Below are 6,042 nucleotides of genomic sequence, written 5' to 3'. Positions count from 1 at the left end.
GAGGAATAGGAGGAGTAGAAACAATAGGCACTGGCATAGGCCATGAAACTGGCTGAGGAAGAGAAGAAATAATAGGGATAGAAGCAGGCATAGGAGCAGAAGACGGCGTCGGTGTCATAGATCCATTCTGTAGGCGGGTCTTCCATATCCTCCTCTTGGTCAAAGTCGAGACTGCATCCTGGGCATCTTGCCAATCCGTTTTAAGTCCCATAGGCTTCGTGCGATCCTCAAGAAGCTCTCCCAATTCTTCTTGAAGAGCAGGATCTGCAGCTTGCAAGAAAAGCTCAACTTTCTCAACATCCAATGCTCTTTGTGCAATGGCATCAAGCTGACTATACCTTTCTTCAAATTCTCGAATCAACTCTGAAGCAGCTAGACCTTTGTTTGGCATGTAGACCCACTTTTGGAATGACCGCCGTGTAGCCATCCCAAAGTCCTCAAGGAAATACTCTTCTTTCAGGGCCTTCTTAAAATCTTACCAATGCGAATTTTGAATAAAAAGATCAGTCACTTTTGCCCTCAAGGCGGGTGTGACAAGACGAAGGAAATACTTACTCATAAGTCCAGCTGGAACTCCAAAAAACCCCATCTTGATCTCATATGTCTTCAAATATGCTGAAACATTATGGCCATCAAATAGCTTCTTCTCATTCTCAACTGCTTCAATCGCCTTAGTCGCGCTGATTGCATTCTCCTGCTCCGAATATAGTTGCCTTTGCTGAGACAACTGTTGTTGATGCAATTGCTGCTGTTGTTGCATATACAATTGTGTCTGCTGATTTTGAACCTGCATATACATAGACATATTCTGCAAAATCTGCTTTAGAATATCCATTGAAGTACTTGACGCATCAGTCAATGATGGAGCTGAAGTAGAGGACGCAGGAGGAATCATAGAAGAGGCTGAAAATGATGCTGAAGTATCTCCCATCCTGAAATTTATGCGACGCTTTCATGTCGGGTTCACCAAAGATGTCGAAGGATTGTCGAAAGTAAAGTCGGACCACAGAGGACCTTGACTAATTTCAGGATAGAAGATCAATCATACAAATAACCAAGATGAGAGGATTTATGAGCAATAATAGATCTGCCAAGCTTCCAATGAGACCTCGTCTATGCAGCAATGATAGGACTGAAAGTAAGTTTTCAGCTGAGCATAGAATTCATCCTTCAACATAGGAACCTTCAGTATAAATCTGGTTATCAACTATAGACAGAAATTTCAGCATTGTTCGTTCATTTTTTTTTAAACAGAAGAGGAGTAAACCTTGAAATTGATTTGCCTACTAAACATTAGTTCAGTATAGCAGCACAAAGTAGAGGCTGCTATTTTGGCAGTGTTCAGCCTGAGAGACTTGTCCTCAGGTGGAGCAGACTCTATTGATATGGAGAAAGTGCTACAATTTCAGAGCTCTGTGATAAATATACAGGTTTGCGGAAACAAAGATAGTGTAATTCTAAGCGATTGCATGTTGGAATGAAGCGCTTCCCTCTCAATGTCCATCACACTAATGGCAATCGCATTACACTTTGTCCTTCTACCATGCTTTTCATGTAATAGTAGCAGAAATCTGCAAGTATAAATGTCTAGACGATTTCTGAAAGCAGTACCATTGAAGGCCACAATCCATGACCCAGTGCTATCAACAAGTATCCTCGACTATCCAATACCTGAATAATCCAATGAGCACAACTCAAAAATCTTGCCACTCTCAATGCAAAAACATAGTGACTAGTAGGGCTCAACAACCCTGGCATTTTGCATGACCCGCAGCTGAGGAAGGACAGAAATAGCCTCCAAGTACACACATAAGACCAAAGGATCCTGTTCACCTCTGTGCAGGTTTTCTCCTTCGTCAATTTGTGAACCAGCACAAGGATGCCAATGGCATGGATGGCCTCAGCGACAATGAAGAGGTTATCATGATCGTGGATGGCTTGACAAATTATGCGCTGATAAACCTTACTGATGCGCTCAAAAATTGTCTGAATTTATCCGCAGGACAGTACAAAGCCTTGTTATTTAAGTTAGCAAGTGACTGCTATGTCAAAATTACCTTTGCTTCCCGTTTCTTCAACAATCACATCCATGACAGTTTTTCATAAGGCATAACAAGTAGCCAAATTATCCTGCCTCCTCCTTCTTCATGTCTACATCTTCCTTTGGCTCGCTCATCCCCTCTCCGTGACTGTAAGGGCTAAGCCTTCCTTAGACAAAGGTATTTATGCTTTATTACAAGCCATCTTGGCCTAAAAGAGCTTTGTCATTAAAGCTAGAATTGGGACAATTTAGAAGGAAAGATTACAAGGATAGCTTTGTAAGTGATGAATCCAAGCTGTAATGAAACTCCAAGCTGAAGAAGATCTCATATGTGGGAGCTTTCACTCAACCACCAAGACCTACGGACGGCTTATTGCTTCAAGCATTCCAAGCCAAGCACTAATGGCTACCTCTCACATAGCCGATGTGCCATCCATATCTATGGGTGTAGTGAGCTTATCTCCATGCCAATCTAGTTACCTCTTCTCTCGTGCACTTCTGATAGCTCCACGATCCAAGTGCAAGCTTCAAGCAAGCTCCATCCTCAAGCTCCATGCTCCAAGCTCCAGTGCTGCAAGCAAGAGAAGAGAAGAGAAGAGAAGAGAAGAGAAGAGAAGAGAAGAGAAGAAAAGAAGAGAGGAGAAGATGGAGAGCTTCTCCTCCCTGGTCCCTCACCCTTACACACTCACTCCCTCACACTCTCACACTCCCTCTCTCAAGCACAAGCTCAAGCAAGCAAGAAGAAGAAGAAGAAGAAGAGACCCACTTTTGGCCACACACAAGAATGAGCTTCTCATTCACTTTTCAACTTTATATACAAAACCCTAAATCTCTTTTGGGCGGTCATCCCCTTATCCCCTTTTCTACGTGGCCGGCTAGGCCCTTTTTCCCATTGTCCTTCTATCTTCCTAGCTTCCTTTCCACCGCCCGTCTACATTTATAAATTGCACGGGTGAGAGCCCGCGGCACTCCTTAAATTAAATCATGATGCGCTTGTGCTCTTTTACAAAAGTATTGACTTGCGCTTTTCCTTGTGCGTCTTTTTCCCTTATTTAGGACTTTTCTGCGCTTCTTGTATTTTTAGATTTTTCTTGGCGTGCCTTCATCTTCTGTTTCACTTTGCCTTGGCCTTTGTCTTCTGCTTTAGGTTTTCCAGATTTTCCACCTTGTTCGTCTGACAGTTAACATTACCCCCCTCCTAGATGAGTGCCAATCCCATGGCACTCACCTTTGTAGGTAGCAAGCTTTGGCCTACAGTACTAAAGACGTGGGTGGAAGGGACATCGGTGGTTGTTGTGGAGGAGTGTTGGTGGTGGTATGGAAGAAGGTCATTGGGGGCACGTTGGTGGCCTAGGTGGCTCGTGGTAGGGTTGTTGGAGTTGGTGATAGGGTTGTTCTTTGTTGGGGATTGCACTGATGGCCAGCACAAGTGTTGGTTTGTTAGGGATTCTGCACATGATGATTCTTGGAGGGCTTGCAGGATGATAAAGGATAAGAATTCAGAGTTGGGTGTTGATGAAGAGCTAATAACACTTTCGTTGGAGTCTTCAATACCTGTAATTGAAAACCTCTCATAGGTTGTTTCTCCCTAGGGGTAGTGCTAGTCTTCTCTATCGTGCACAAGACATAGTTCAATTAGTTTGGGAGATAGATCCAACTCTAAGCAAGCTAAGAGTATTGTCCTGCACTTGAGGATCCAAACTATGTATATATTTCGGTGCAGATATTATATGAGTGCTCGTGCATACTTAGATATTATGTAGTTAGAAGACCGCGGGCTGGTTTCTCATAACAGTGTGTGGATGAAGCAAAGTTGTCCATGTTGAGAAGAAGTACACATGAAGGTGTATGAGACATCCTTTACGTTGCGACTACACGACGTAGCATAATTGAACACAGGGACACCGCATGTTCGGTAGCTAGGAGCTATTGGACTTGCTTGATGAGGACGATGTACTTTTCATGGCCATTCGTGTGGTGCATACGACAATTGATTGCAATGGTATTAAGGTAGAGTGTAAGAGGGAATCGTGCGAATGGGTCAGGGTGACAGGTCTAACCATAGGCGAGACAAGCTCCCTAGATATGTCCTGCCCTTGATATGCCCTAAATATTGTGGGTGATGCTAAAGGGCTAGGGGATTAGGGGCAGAGCCAGCCGACCAAGGTCACTAGACGTACCTAATTTGAGGACCCCTAGGTGCTGTACTGTGATCGTGGGTGCTTCATATCTTTTTCATTTTTTTCATTTTATTTTTTTCTTTTCCGTTTTCTTTTTTGTTTATTTTTCTTATGCTTTTTTCTTTCTTTCTTTCTTTCTCTTCTCTTTTCTCCTCTTTTTTTTTTGGGCTTGCCTGAGTACAACCATTGCAATATGTTGAGGCTATCAGCCTTTCAATGGGTTGGGAAATGTCAAGCTTTGAAGGCTTAGGAAATGGATATCACAGTGATGATTATGTCCTAGCCTCATTGTTAGAGAAGTAGTTGTTGAGATGGGAAGATACACTTGAGATATTGCAACCCTCTTTGGAACATGCGATATTGGTACAACTGGGGTAACAGCTGTTGGCGTGAGTGCCCGGCGCAGAGTGTAACCCAGAAAGAAGAAGTGGTTAAGATCATGCTTTGGGCCATGCGACATGGACACTCACAAGGGTGATTTTCACTTTCGACAGCGTGGCTTTGTTGTGGCTCTTTGTGCGGTTGGTGGTCTTGCGATGACTTGGGCATTGAACACATTCGCACGAAGACCTGCGTCATCTTGCACCCACTTGTCACTTCATGAGAGTATATGCAAGTTGTATGACTCAAGTACGATGAATAGATGCAATCATGTCAAGATATTACTTTATCAAAATCCTATGATACTGATTGCGATGTATATTTTGGTGCTTGTTAAAGACGTGGCATATATTAGCAATAGGTAAGGAAAGTGTATACAAGTGGGGAGCCTGCCCCTTTAACCATTTAAAGACAAAAAGTTATGGCAGGATGGCCTTTGTTAAGCTGCTTATATATCATAGGGGCTACTCTATTTGCACGAGGTGGGGTGAGTCCGGGTGGTCGGGCGACTGAGGCTGTGCCGGTGAGGGGCTCCTGTGAGATTGGGCGGGGAAGATGTCAATTGGGACCCGGATGGTGTAGTCACTTGTCGTAATTGTTTCTAGAATGCTTTTAAACAATGCATCAAATTCCTACTTGTCTCGAGCTACCCTCTCCTCTTTTGAGCACCTGGTGCTTGAGCATCTAGTGGGAACCTACACGGCTGGTGTTGCCACACCCCGTGTGCTCCCTTGAGCCCTCATTCTCTTAGCTTGGGGGGTTTTCATCCTGTGTCCTAGGCGGTATTGTTTGGGGCATCTTTTCAATGCATACCTCTTTAGAATAGGCACATAGCGTTCTGGCAGGGGCGCTAGTGCCTTATGCTCTTTCCGACGGCGGAGAGCTTCCTTGTATGCCAACTGCACTATGCGGTCCATGACTCCTGCCGTAGGGGGACTTGCAAAATGCAAATCAAGGATTAGGCCTTGAGGCATGATAAAACTATTTGCATGGAAGGGATTATACAGTGGGTTATCAAGCACATATGACAACGAGGGGATAGGTGAGGCATGTAGTGTTTGTAGAGGGATGGCCCCCATGATGATGTTCATTTTGCCTCCAACCATTAGCAAATCCTGGCTTATGCTAAGTTGCGTGGACTGGTTGTCATGGAGTGGGGTAGGGCTCATCCTCGGAAGGATAGACTGGAAAGGGGGAAAGGTATATAGAAAGGGACGGTACCCTGTCTACACCATCATAGATGTTGGTCAGGGCTTCCTATGGCGATAATGAGGGTTGTGTGCCCTCCACCTAGAGGCGGGAATGGTCACACAACTTCTAAATGTGTGGTGGGAGGAGGACCTGAGGAGCTTAGCCTGTCAAACCCAACTCTTCTTTGCTTATGTGTGTTAATATTGTCTATACAGGGTCACAAAATTCATTGTTTATTTATATACATAT

The 6,042-nt window shown here is 44.2% G+C and overlaps 1 pseudogene; it reads right to left on the bottom strand.

Moving 5' to 3' along the window:
* Window positions 1-1,389: 1,389 nt before the first annotated feature.
* On the bottom strand, window positions 1,390-5,519 carry LOC148030666 (uncharacterized; annotated as a pseudogene).
* Window positions 5,520-6,042: the final 523 nt, after the last annotated feature.

Source organism: Lygodium microphyllum, chromosome 10 (assembly GCF_053477565.2).
Source record: "Lygodium microphyllum isolate KBCC chromosome 10, Lygodium_microphyllum_v1.1.10, whole genome shotgun sequence".
Taxonomy (NCBI): domain Eukaryota; kingdom Viridiplantae; phylum Streptophyta; class Polypodiopsida; order Schizaeales; family Lygodiaceae; genus Lygodium; species Lygodium microphyllum.
This window is presented reverse-complemented; position numbering and strand designations above follow the sequence as displayed.